Genomic DNA, 14312 nt, shown 5'->3' with positions numbered 1-14312 from the left:
CAACCAACTGTGGATTAAAAATATTTGGAAAAAATACAAATAATACATATAAAAAACCAATATACTATAACAACTATTAATAGAGCATTTACACTGTATTAGATGGTATAAGAAATCTAGAGATGATCTAAAATATATGGGAGGATGTGCATAGTTACATGCAAAACAAAAGTCCCATTTTATATAAAGGACTTAAGCATCTGTGGAATTTTGGTATCCATGGGGATCCCAAACCAATAGGATTATATATACACACATATATTCCATGTATTTATGTACTTACATATATTATAAAAATATATATGTATCTAAATATTTTGTGTATGTATATATTTATATATATTATCTATATTTACAACAAGACAAGTGGTGTGCTTGGCAAATAAAAGGCAAAATACATTTATTCTCATTAGTTTAAGAAAGAGAAGTATTTTAAAAAATCAAAGTGTATATATAAGAATATGGGTTTCCAAGGGTTGTTTTTTGTTTTTTTTTTTCAAAAATTCTATTAAAAACTGTCTTCAAAGTTATGCCCCAGCCAGGCATGGTGGCTCACACCTGTAATCCCAGCACTTTAGGAGGCCAAGGCAGGTGGATTGCTTGAGCCAAGGAGTTCAAGACCAGCCTGGGCAACATGGTGAAACCCTGTTTCTAAAAAGTATATAAAAATTAGCCAGGCATGGTGGCATGCACCTATAGTCCCAGCTGCTCAAGATGCTGAGGTGGAAGGATTGCTTCAGCCCTGGAGGTGATCGCACTACTTCACTCCACTTCACTAGGTGACAGGGACCCACTCTCTTAAAAAAAGTTGTGTCCCCAGTTTAACACTAGCTTTTAAGCAGAGATTTGAATAGAAATTACTCAGCTCTATCTAAGAAAAAGACATTTGGGAAGACTACCACTCTTTTCCCTTGATGACCATATAACGTCCTACCCCCTTCAGACTAAATATATCTCCGCTTCATTCACTCCTATACTAACTAGTAATATTTTCTAGATCAAAGGAAATAGATCATAAAATAGAACACTCCCCATAATATTTGCTTACATTTCTAGACACTAATGTATTTTTAAATGAATATCAAGCAATCATTTAAATCAACATAAGTAGACTTAAGTAGGAAAATGCTTCAAGTTTTAGAAAAAGTTTTACAGCAGTTGACTAATGATCAGTTACCATGACTCCAACCCACAGTTATGTGCTATCGAGAGTAAAGGAAATACAATTCCTAATTTTCAAAACTAGGGAGACTTTAGATCATTAGAAAATAGATGTGTGAAACCCAATAAATATGTACATTTTAAAGTATGTGTTTTATTGAAAATAAAATAAAATTATATTCTTAGATTTAAAAAAGAAAATAGATGGATATTCACATGTACACAAGCACACACACATTAGGCAGCATATCAAAGTAGCCAAGTGTATGACGTACTTAACTCATTCAAATTCTGGTTCTGCAAACTACTGGTTATGTGCTCCAGTTTCCTCATCTAGGAAATGGGCAAAAATTACTGTCTATCTCATAAGATCACACAAGGATTTATTTGAGGAATTTATATGAGGATTAAGTGAAAATAAAATAAAAATCCATATAAAATGATTAGGATAATATCAAGCACATTAACCACCCCCAACAACTGTTAGCTCTTTTATTAGTCAGCTATTTGTTCTAATAACTCTTGTTATATGAATTTAAATTCATATATATTTAACAAGTGTTTACTAAGTACAGTACAATATTAAAGGTCCTGTGTCCAACGCCTGTTGCCAAAACTTTAACATACTGAGATATAACATGATGAAAAGCATTATACTGAATAACTTATCTGCTCTTTTGAAGATTTTTTCATGCATTTTGTAAGTAGGTATGGATGTAGATACAGATGTATGTACAAATATATATTTGAATATATGCAACTACTTCTATCTAACCAAACACAATAGAAGCAAACACTGTTAACATTGCAAAGTTATCCGATGTACATATCTGATGATTTCATCACATACAAAAAGCTTACTTTGGACTACTACATTGGCTGCTTTCTTTCAAATTAAAAATACCTTCAGAGTCATATCAACAGATATTTTCAATTTAAGGGGGACATACTGATCAAATTCTTTTATTCATGTACTTATTCAACAATCCAATCATAAAGATTAATCACCAACTCTACGTAAGGCACTGGCCAGTTTGAGGAACAGAAGTATTTATTGGTCTCATCTACAACCTAAAAGTAGGCTTTGTCTTCAGACTTTGTCTTCAACTATCTTGACAAAGGGTATTGCTAAAGATAACCTTAGAGAACATCCTTTTTCTATCATTGCCTTGTATTACAGAATTTTGGTTTCTATTTTACTTTTGAAGCAATCTTTCTTTGTTCTTTGTCAGTCTCTATTTTACATTTCTCCTCAGTCTTGTAGACACCAAACCACCACATTATTTCTCCTAGTCCTCACACTTAGTCTATGTTCATACTATCTTTCTGTCATCATATTCATGCAAATATTCTCCATTAACTGCCCAGGCCATATATTAGAAAACTGATTTTTGTGCAACAGATGGAACATAGTGATAAAATATGTTTCAGAGCAATAAATTATAATTAACCTTGGTTTTTGTTTTTGTTTTTGTTTTTCTGGTCCTGCCTGGAACCTAGTTCAGAACTATCCCTAAACTGCTTGTTTTCCCAAAATAGTAAATCCTGTGATAAACCAGATAGGACTCTTGTGGTTTATCTAGTTGCTTCAAGAAACAATAAGGCCTTTAGTTTTCAAGAATAAATCAGGGACCCTACATTTTAAAGTGTCTGAAAATATACCTTTAGCTAGTTCTTATATTCTGGCGTCAGTGGCATATTATTAATTATTTATTTAAGCCTTGAATGTCCTGGAAGTCTATGAGATCACCCAGTAGAAATGAGATTCATGGTGTATTTGAAAAGTTTGGAAAAATCATAACTGATTGTTCATTCAGTTATTTGGAAGCTTTGTCTAGAGGAACTAAATTATAATTATGCAATTTTTAAAAACAGATTATTTAATGAAGACTATTTACTTAAAAGGTATAAAGTCTAGTCAGTTCCACTCATATATTTACAAACTCAATGTGAAATTATACAAATAACTAATTTTTATGTATATTCACTTTGCAAATATTTAATACATTAGAATAGCAGTCGCGGCTAATAACAACATAGAGTAATAAGAGCATTGGTAGGAAAATTGGAAAATAGTAGGGACTCTAAAAGACAGACATATAAATCAATGTGTGGCAGGTCTAGGAGAAAAGTCCCAAAGGAAGAAATCCTATGTAAATAGAGAAATGAAGAGCGAATAAGAAGTTGGCCAGGCTACAGCATGAGGAAAGAGTGGTGGAGGGGAAGTAGGGGTGGTCCTTCCATCACAGGAAAACATATGTGCAAAGAAAGGTCTGGAGTTGAAAAAGAAGTACAAATGTTGAGATAGTAATAAGACAAACTGGATTGAGAAATAACCAGGGGACTGATTATATAAGGCCTTCAGGCCAATTAAAAACTTTGGACTTAATACAAAGGGTAAGGAAACCATTCCTCCTGGCAACACTTTACATATATCTTCTCATTATAATTATCAGTAGCATTCTCTTTTACTTTCAAAAGTATCTGAGTTATAATTTACATTAGTGGAAATCAGCGAGTGTTTGTCTGGGGTAGGGGGAGGAGTAGAATGAGGAATTAGAATGGATATTAAATAGATTAACCAGGAAGCAGCAGGAGGGGACTTCCTGGAGTGATAGATTAATACAAGGTATCTTGAAAAGAATATGGGTTACACAGTTGTATGCATATGTCAAAACTAATCTCATTGTATATTTAAGATCTGCATTTGACCACATCTAAATTATAGCTGAAAAATAAATTAATAAATATCTCAGTTTGAACAATAAATCATATGGCTACCCTAAGAGAAATAAAGGCAATTTAAAGGGTTTAAAGCAAGGAAGGGATATGATTGGACTTCAATTTTAGCAAGATCACTCTGGCTATAGTGTGAGAAGGCTGAAAAGGGGCAAAACTAAATGCTGGGGGATCAGATATAAGGCTTTTACAGTAATTGTAGTGTATGGTGCTGGCCTGAAATAAGATAGCTGCAGCAAGAATGCAGAAACAGGCACAAAACTGAGATATACAGAGGAGTAAAAATGGAGACATACAAGAGGTAGCTGGATAAAATTTCTGGTGCTCCACAGAGAGAACCTGGTCTGGGACTCGCACTGATTAAAAGATATAAAAGCAGTAAGAGATATTACTATTGTATTCTCCAATGTTACGAAAGATAAATATCCTTCTTCATATTTTTATACTCCCATCAATAAGCAACTTTATTATCATATTCTCAAGCATGAAATCACTACATTTTCTCTTACAACGATGAAAACATGTATCTTTATTTTCCTAACCACTTGTATCAAGACATAGGTTTTAATGTGTTCAACCACTTTTGATTTTATAATCACAATATGTGATTGATTAGTTAGCAACCAGATCAATGGAGTTAGTGGTGAATCAGAAAGCTCTAGTTGTTACAGTTGGAAAGATCAGCTGGAACAAGTATGTCTCCGAAGTTTTTGCGGCTGTTTTCAACTTCGGAGGTGCCCTAGGGCCTAATCAGTGCCTGGCACATTACTCATGCTAAGAAAAAATCTGAACTCATGTAAAACGACACCATTTTAGCACCATCAGAATCAATTTGCCCTGATAGACATTTCAAGTAATATGATTTAAAAGAGTCTGCATGCTTGCTTTATCTTCCTAATAAAGACAAGATAAAATAAATGCTTACTCTGTGCCAAGTTCTGACCTAAGCACTTAGCATACATTATCCCATTTAACCTTACAACAACCCATGTTTCATTCCCTTTTATGTGTGAAAAAAAATTAAATAGAGCGACTGAGAGGCTAAGTAGCTTGTCCAAAGTCAAACAGCTAGCAAATAATAGAGTTAGGATTTGAAAACAAAGCCTGAAGCTTCAAACCATTATGCCCCAACCCTATGTATTTTTTTACATTGTTTTCATCGAGATTGCAATCGATAATCAGCAGATGCCTAAATGTGATGCCTCCTTGATCCTTATACAATGTATATTATCCATATACATGAAGAGTTAAGATTATGCAATAAATACTTCAGAACCAAGGTTTAATCTGGTGTATAAAAAAATAAAGGGATGGGGTATGAAAGAATGGTAGGAGATGAGACAATATGTCATAACAAATGTGAGTCTTATCTGCCATAGATTGTTCTATTCCCTTGAAATTATACCGTGAGGCCAAAAAAAGATGCTACTTATATCTCTGCTTATTTGTTACTACTAAGAATATCAGATTTACAGTAAAAACATATATGTAACTCTTTTCAAGTAATAGACTTATAAATAAGAGCTTAAACTGATTCTCACAGATGAGCAAAACACCAAGTAATTAAATTTGAGGCATTTTATTTAAAATCTGGACCAGGCACAGTGGCTCATGCCTGTAATCCCAGCACTCTGGAAGGCTGAGGCAGGTGAATCACGAGGTCAAGAGTTCGAGACCAGCCTGGGCAACATGGTAAAACCCCGTCTCTACTAAAAATACAAAAAATTAGCTGGGTGTGGCAGTGGGTGCCTGTAATCCCAGCTACTCGGGAGGCTGAGGCAGGAGAATCGCTTGAACCCAGGGGGCAGAGGTTGCAGTGAGCTGAGATCGCACCACTGCACTTTAACCTGGGTGACAGTGTGAGACTCCATCTCAAAAAACAAAACAAAACAAAACAAAAACTGAAGCAAATTATATGTCATATTGAGAACAAGAGTCATATCAGAACAAATAAATAATACTAGAATAACAGGCAGGATGAGATTAAGCAAGGTCAATAATAATAGAGAAATATATGGTTGACAGACTATTTCATCTTAAGCTCAGGATTGGGAATCTGTAAATAAGACAAAGCTGTCTATACCTGGTGGTCAGATAAAGACATGTAACTTGGAAGGGAGACAACCTGGGGTCAGTTGTTATACTTTCAGCAATTTTATTCAGTAAACTTTGTTAGACTTCTTATAACTCCTTCAACTTAAAGCAGGAACTAAGTACTTAGCAAGTAAAATAAAATTATATTCAGGTTTTATTTAGTCAGCAAGGTGTACTAAAAAAAATCAAGAATCTAGGAGATCCTAATTATTTTCTGTATTTTTAGGTTATCTTAAATTACACAAGATTTTTCTTCTACAAAAATACACATGCCCATTAATGTTATTTATGTATTCATTTTTTAAGGCTAGTCAAACGAAGTAGTGGAAGTAGAGAAGGAACAAAGAAATGTTAACTGATAGTGATCAATTAGTTGTAAGAACTACTGCACTCAGACCAGCCCCAAAATTTAAAATCTGAAGTCCTAAGTGTTTTTTTTTTAATTGAGTGTTTCTTGAAATTCCAAATAGAAATATTGGGAGCTAATATTTTGCAAACTTATACTACCTTATCCATTATAGAAGACCAACCTCTTGGAATAAAAATTTAGTTCACACTTCCTGCTGATGTAATCTTTGGCCTCTTGCTGAGTTTATAAGTGAAGATGCCAATTTTGTTCTTAGTTCTTATCATGTAGAATGCTTTCTATGATAAACTGAAATATGAATACCAGTTGTTTTTACATAACAGAAAGCCATCAAAGAGCCCTCACCAAATAGCAATGAGTTTTGATCACTCCAGTCTAGTCTGCTTTGGCACAAGAGAACTTAAAGAGAAAACACAATTTCCTAAGTCTCTTACAGAGGATTTTACTCAATAAGGGAGGAACTATAAATAAAATTCCTTAATAAGCTTTCTCAGTTAAAAATAAATAATTCTCCTGAATAAATTATATCATGCCTTCTACTTATTCTTACATTTTATGGAAATATATCATAAATAAGGGACAAAATAAAACAGGAATGACTAATATATAAAAGCAGATTAAGGTAAATTCTGTAAAGTTAGACTTAACCTTAGATCAGCTAAAAAGAATAACTAAAATAGTTATTCCTTTCACTGAAAATGTCCTTGAAAGCATAATACATTCAACAAGTCTCTACCACATTTTGCTACTGAGTTTTCTCAGCCTGCTGCCACTAGTAATCTCTAGTTTCTACATTTAGTAGCCCTTTTCCATTCTTTATCATATTTAACTTTTCTACAATGTGTGACACCTCGCTCAATGACTTTAACATGTGTTTATTAAGAAATGTACTACGTATGAAACTAGGATTCAAAGATGAAAGTACTCTGCTCCTTAATCTAAGAAAACCAAGATGTTAGACTAATCTCCTTCCACTGAAAAGTATCTTCCTTGATATCTGTCTCTTTTTTTTTTTTGTAACTCTCTTCCTATCTTTGTCATTTCTTTTCAGGCTGCTTCACAACTCCTTCTTCATATTGGTGTTCCCTCTGGACTCTGTATTCAGCTCTTACCTTTCCATGGGGAATCTACTCTCACTGCTATACACAACTGATAAAAGCTTGGGCTCTCCAGCCAGAATGCTAGGTTCAGAATCCAGTTGAACGACCTAACAGCTGTGTAAAATCGTTCATGCAACTTTTCCTCTCTTTGCTTCAATTTCCTATTCTGTGAAATAAAAGAGCTGTATTGAGGATTAGATAATTGATATAATACAAATAATGTTCAATACAATGTCTAGCATGTTAAAATGCTTAGTAAATGGGAGTCTTTATTTCTGAAGCAGAATAGTATAAATAGTTGAGAACATGAACACAGAGTTCAGAATGCATTGACTCAAATCAATGTTCTGCCACTTAAAAGCTGTGGAACCTCAGGTGAGTGACATGGCCTCTCTGTGCCTCAGCTTTCTCATCTATAAAATAAGATAACAACTAATAGCTACTTTGTGGTGTTACAGTGATAATTAGATGAATTTACAAGAGTAAAGTGCTTGGGGCAGCATTAGGTAAGGTTTTTCTAAGTATTATCGATGCTTCCAATGTCTCCTCAGAGCTGCATATTTTTTCCATTTGCAACAACTGTTACTTTGATATTTTAACCAGAATGTTTGAAGAAATAAAACACATTATGTCTAAGACTTATCTATTTATCTTCTTCAAAAATTTCTACTTTCCCTTAATTAGTAGCATCACCATTTATCTAATCTTCTAAGCAAGAAATTTCAGTAACTCTTTACTCTTCACTTTCTTCAAGATCTCTTAATAGATGCAGAAAGGCATTTGACAAAATTCAACACTTTTTCATAATAAAAAATCTCAACAAACTACAAACAGGGTGAGACTATCTCAAAATAATGAAGGCCATATATGAAAAACTCACAGTTAACATTATACTTAATAGTGAAAAACTGGAAGTCTTTCCTTAAGATCAGAAACAAAGCCAAAATGCCTATTCTTACCACCTCTATTCAATATAGTACTGGAAGTCACAGTCAGAGCAATTCGGCAATAAAAAGAAATAAAGGGCATCCAAATTAGAAAGGGAAAAGTAAAATTATTTCTGTTCACAGATGACATGACCTTATATGTAGAAAACCCTAAAGAGCGCATCAAAAATTTATTAGACATACTAAACAAATTCAGAAAAATTTGTTGTAGGATATAAAAATCAACATACAAAATCAGCTGTGTCTGTATACAATAACATCAAACTATTTGAAAAGCAAATTAAGAAAACAATCTCATTTACTATAAGATCAAAAAGAATAAAATACTTAGGAATAACATTGACCAAGGAAATGAAAGATTTGCAAATGAAAAACTATAAAACACTGATGAAATAAATTTTAAGAGACACAAATAAATAAAAAGACATCCCATGTTCATGAATTGGAAGACTTCAACATCATTACAATAGCCATAATACATAAAGCAATCTACAGATTCAATGCAATCCCTATCAAAATCCCAATGGCATTTTTCATGGAAATAGAAAAAACAAACCTAAAATTCATATGGAACCACAAAGGACCCCAAATAGCTAAAACAATCTTGAGAAAGAAGAACAAAGGTGGAGGCTTCATATTTCCTGATTTCAAAGTATATTACAAAGCTACAGTAATTAAAACAGTACGGTACTGGCAGAAAGACAGACATATAACCAATGGAACAAAATAGAGAGCTCAGAATTAAACCCATGCAAATATGTTCAACTAATTTTCAACAAGGGTACCAGGAACACACAATGAGGCAAGGATAGTCTCTTCAACAAACACTTGGGAAAACTGGATGTCTACATGTAAAAGAACGAAATTTGACCCTTATCTTACACTATACACAAAAATCTATTCAAAATGGACAAAAGACCTAAGCAGCTTTTTGGCAAAGGGTTTGCCACCAGAATACAGGTGTCATGAAAACTACCCCTAAATCAAACCGAAAATGGGAAAGAAAAAGACTCATATCAACATCATCATCACTGGACATGTAGATTCATTCAAGTCCATTACTACTTGCCATCCAGTCTATAAATGTGGTGGAATTGACCAAAGAACCATTAAAAAATGTGAGGACAAGACTGCTGAGATGGGAAAGGGGTCCTTCAGGTATGCCTGGGTCTTGGATAAATTGAAAGCTGAGCTTGAGCATGGTATCACCACTGATATCTCCAGATGGGAATCTGAGACCACCAAATACTACTATGTGACTATCATTGATGCCCCAGGACACAGAGAATTTACCAAAAACATGATTAGAGAAACATTTATTATATTAGTCCATTTTCACACTGCTGATAAAGACATACCTGAGACTGGGTAATTTATAAAGAAAAGGAGGTTTAATGGACTCACAGTCCCATATGGCTGGGGAGGTCTCATAATCATGTTAGAAGGTGAGGGAGGAACAAAGTCATGTCTTACATGGCAGCAGGCAAAGAGAGAAAGAGAATAAAGTGAAAGGGGAACCTGTTATAAAACCATCAAATCTCGTGAGACTTACTCACTACCATGAACACAGTATGGGGGAGACTGCCCCCACAATTCAATTATCTCTCACCAGGTCCCTCCCACAACATGTGGGAATTATGGGAGGTACAACTCAAGATGAGATTTGGGTGGAGACACAGAGACAAATCATGTCAATATCAAATTGACTGTGCTATCCTTACTGTTGCTGCTGGTGCTGATGAATCTGAACTTGGTATCTCCAAGAATGAGCAGACTCATGAGCATATCCCTCTGGCTTCCATATTGATTGTAAAACAACCAACTGTTTATGTTAACAAAACAGATTCCACTGAGTCACCCTACAGCCAGAAGAGATATGAGAAAATCATTAAGGAAATCAGCACCCATATTAAGAAAACTGGCTACGGACCTGCTATAGTAGCATTTGTGCCAATTTCTTTTTTTTTTAATCCATCCTTTATTAATTCAACAAAACTTAAGGAGTCTATTACCTACCAGGCACTATGCCTGGCACTGAGGTGCAGCAGTGAACAAGAAACAGTCCCTGCCATCAATGTTAGAATGGTGACAATATGCTGGAGTCAAGTGCTAACATACCTTGGCTCAAGAGATGGAAAGACACCTGTAAAGATGGCGATACCAGTGAAACCATGCTGCTTAAAGCTCTGAATTGCATCCTACCATCAATTCATTCAGTTGACAAGCTCTTGTGTCTGCCCCTACCTGATGTCTACAAATTGGTGATATTGGCATTGTCCCTTTGGGGCTAGTGGAGACTGCTATTCTCAAACCCAGCATGTGGTCTACTTTTGCACCACTTAACACTACAACTGAAGTAGAGTCTGTTGAAATGCACCAAAAAGCTTTGAGTGAAGCTCTTCCTAAGGATAATGTGGGCTTCGATGTCAAGAATGTGTCTGTCAAAGATACTCGTCATGGCAATGTTGCTGGTGACAGCAAAAATGACTCACCAATGGAAGCAGCTGACTGCACTGCTCACGTGATTATCTTGAGCCAACCAGGCCAAATAGGTTCTGGTTATCCTCCTATACTAGACTGTCACACAGCTTATGTTGCTTGCAAGTTTGCTTGATTGAAGCAAGATTGATTGCCACTCTGGTAAGAAGCTGGAAGGTGGCCCTAAATTCTTGAAATCTAGTGATGCTGCCATCATTCAGATGGTTGCTGGAGTGTTGAGAGCTTCTCTGACCATCTCCCTCTTGGTCATTTTACTGTTCATAATATGAGACAGACAGTTGCTGTGGGTGTCTTCAAAGCAGTGGACAAGAGGGCTGCTAGAGTTGGGAAGGTCAGCAAGTCTGCCTGGAAAGTTCAGGAGGCTAAATGAATATTATCCCTAATACCTGCACCCTAGTTTTATTCAGTGGTTGAAGAACAGTCCCAGAAGTATTTGCCTGAATAGGCCATTTTAAGTTTAATAGTAAAAAACTGATTAATGATAGCAATGCATTACAAAACCTTCCGAAGGAAAGGAGAACATTTTATGGAACATTTTTGGGTTTTTTTTGTGTGAGAGTTCTTAAGTTGTTAGTCTTTAAAATAATTACTTCTTAATGGAAATAACCTGACCAAAAAAAAATCTGCCATAGAACTTTGAAACCCATTAAAATATATTTTAATGAAAAAAATAGACTTAAACATAAGACATGAAAAGTGTAAAGCTCTTAGAAGAAAACATGGAAAAACTTTCATGACATTGGTCTTGGCAATAATTTCTTGGCTACAACACCAATCATGGATATATGATACGGACGTTTATAAACATATGCACAGGCAACTAAGGCAAAAATAGACAAGTGGAATTATGTCAAACTAAAAATCTTCTGCACCTCAAAGAAAACATCCTGAAGAGTGAAAGGCAACCTATAACATCTAAGAAAATATTTGCAAACCATACATATGATAAAGGGTTACTATCCAAAGCATATAAGGAACTCCTATAACTTAACAGCAAAAAAAAAAAAAGACCTGATCAAAAATTGATCAAAGGACTTAAACAGACGTTTCTCCAAAGAAGTCATACGAATGGCTAAGAGTTATATGAAAACATGCTCATCACTAATTATGAAGGAAATGCAAATCACAGTTGGATATCATTTCACACCTGTGAGAATGCCCATTATCAACAACCAAATAAACAAAGAAACAAAGATAAGTGTTGGAGAGAGTGTAGAAAATTGGCACCCTTGTATACTATTGGTGGGAATATCAAATGCTACAGCAGCTATGGAAAACCGTTTCCCAAAAAATTAAAAATAGAACTACCACATGATCCAGCAATCCCACTCCTGGGTATTTATCCAAAATAACTGAAATCAGGATCATAAAGGGATATTTGCTCTTCCATGTTCTCTGTAGCATTACTCAGAATAGCAAAGATGTGGAAACATCCTACATGTCCATCAACAGATAAATGGATAGTGAAAATGTGTTATATACATACAATGGAAAATTACTCAGCCTTAAAAAAAGAAAGAAAATCCTGTCATTTGCCACAACATGAATGAATCTGGAGAACATTACACTAAGTGAAATAAGCCAGTCTCAAAAAGACAAATACTGCATGATTCCACTTAAATGAGACATCAAAAATAGTCAAACTCACAGAAGCAGAAAGTAGAATGCTGGTTGCCAGCCAGGGTCTGTGAGTAGAGAGAAATGGCAAGTTGCTGTTCAACAGGTACAAAGTTCAGTTATATAACATGAATAAGTTCTAGAGGTCTGACATACAACACTGTGCTTATAGTTAACAATACTGTACCATAAACTTAACAATTTGTTTATAGAGTAGATCTCATGTATCTGTGCCTCCACAATAAAAAAAAAGAAAATCTCAAATCCATTCCCTTTCCCACTTTCTCTTTAAGCTTTCTCTAGTTGAGGTTCTCAACAGTTCTACTAAACAATTACCATAGCCTTCTAACTAGTCTCTATGTCTCCAACAGGCTCCTTTTATCCAATTCAAAGCACCTAAATCTAAAGTTACCTCTTTAAAATATAGATGTGATGTGGAAGCCTCCTAAATATATACCATTTTATGGTTATTTCCTATTAGTCAATGCCAAAGCAGTTAGCATAGTATACAAAGTTCTTCATAATCTGACCAAACTACCTTTGTAGCCTCAGTATCAAGTTCCATAAATCCCACACTCCAATCACATGAAATTAGCAGTTATTTGAACAAGTTATTGTGCTTAATTTAACATTTTGTTACTTCTTCCATTCCCTATGGCTCAAATTGGAGTTATCTGATGTTAATCTTCCTCCTTAATGCCCCATATCCTATAAATAATAACTCCACAGACAATCATGTAAAACTTCAGACTATTACAATTTGCAATGCAAAACATATTAAATAATCCTAGCTGGTTACATCAAAAGGAGGAAGTGAAATATATTGTTTACCTCTTAAAAACCAAAATATTTACAAGGGTCATAGGGTATGATTATCAAATTATATTTTTCAGTATGGATTTAAAGACATAGGTTGGGGCCTATAAAAGCAGTTGTTCTTGGAGATTCTTTTCTTTCCCTAACCTTTGCCTGGTAAGTTCATCCACAGAAGTAAATTCCATACCATCATCCTCTTCCTGAACTCCAGTCAGAGGTTTCCTTCTACTTAGAAGATATTCCTATTAGAATACCTGGCACATCCAAAATTAAAAACATCATCTTCCCTCAAAATATGATCCTCTTACCATATGCCTTATTTTTACATTTTCATGCTAACTTTTCCCTAATCTAACCTTTTGCAAACTTTAGAATCAGGGAACAACCTTTCCTTTATTAACACATCAATAACTAGTTAAAACCACATGAACTCTGTGTCTGCATTTTACAAAAATGACCACTAGATTGCATTGTTGTCTGGTCAAATAGGCTAAGGATATAGCTGTATGTTACCACTTAGTACTAATTCACCAAGATAAGCTGCAATATTGTCACTTATCTAGAAAAATAAACATAAGTAAACATGTGACTGTGTGTTTAAATAATTGTTAAAAGGTAACAAAATAATTCATACTTTAAATAAAACATTCACCATCACAGTTAGTTAAAATGCTTAAATTTAACAACCATGAAGTTAATTTTTGAAATTAGGTTCATTTAAAGGTGCCCAAATATTAAGCAAATATTGTATACTACTTAAAATATTTTTATGAAATATCATACCTAACATTATGTCTTTAAGATTTAAAATGTCTAAATATGTAAAGGTCTATTAAAATGCACATAATTTATCTGAATCAAAATGAAAATATATCTAATAAGTAATACCATTCATCTGGACTCTTTTAGCTCTCTCTTAATATACAAATGCATTCCTTTTCTCCAAAACATGGCAGCTGGGAATGAAAGATT

General features: G+C 34.4%; 1 protein-coding gene and 1 pseudogene across 6 annotated transcripts in view; one reads left to right on the top strand and one right to left on the bottom strand.

The window, feature by feature from the left end:
* DENND1B (DENN domain containing 1B) overlaps positions 1–14312 on the bottom strand; it is a 251401-nt gene that overhangs the window by 171557 nt on the left and 65532 nt on the right. The gene's annotated exons all lie outside the window — the stretch shown is intronic.
* On the top strand, positions 9403–11277 carry LOC134729368 (elongation factor 1-alpha 1-like; annotated as a pseudogene).

Source organism: Pan paniscus, chromosome 1 (assembly GCF_029289425.2).
Source record: "Pan paniscus chromosome 1, NHGRI_mPanPan1-v2.0_pri, whole genome shotgun sequence".
Lineage (NCBI taxonomy): Eukaryota > Metazoa > Chordata > Mammalia > Primates > Hominidae > Pan > Pan paniscus.
This window is presented reverse-complemented; position numbering and strand designations above follow the sequence as displayed.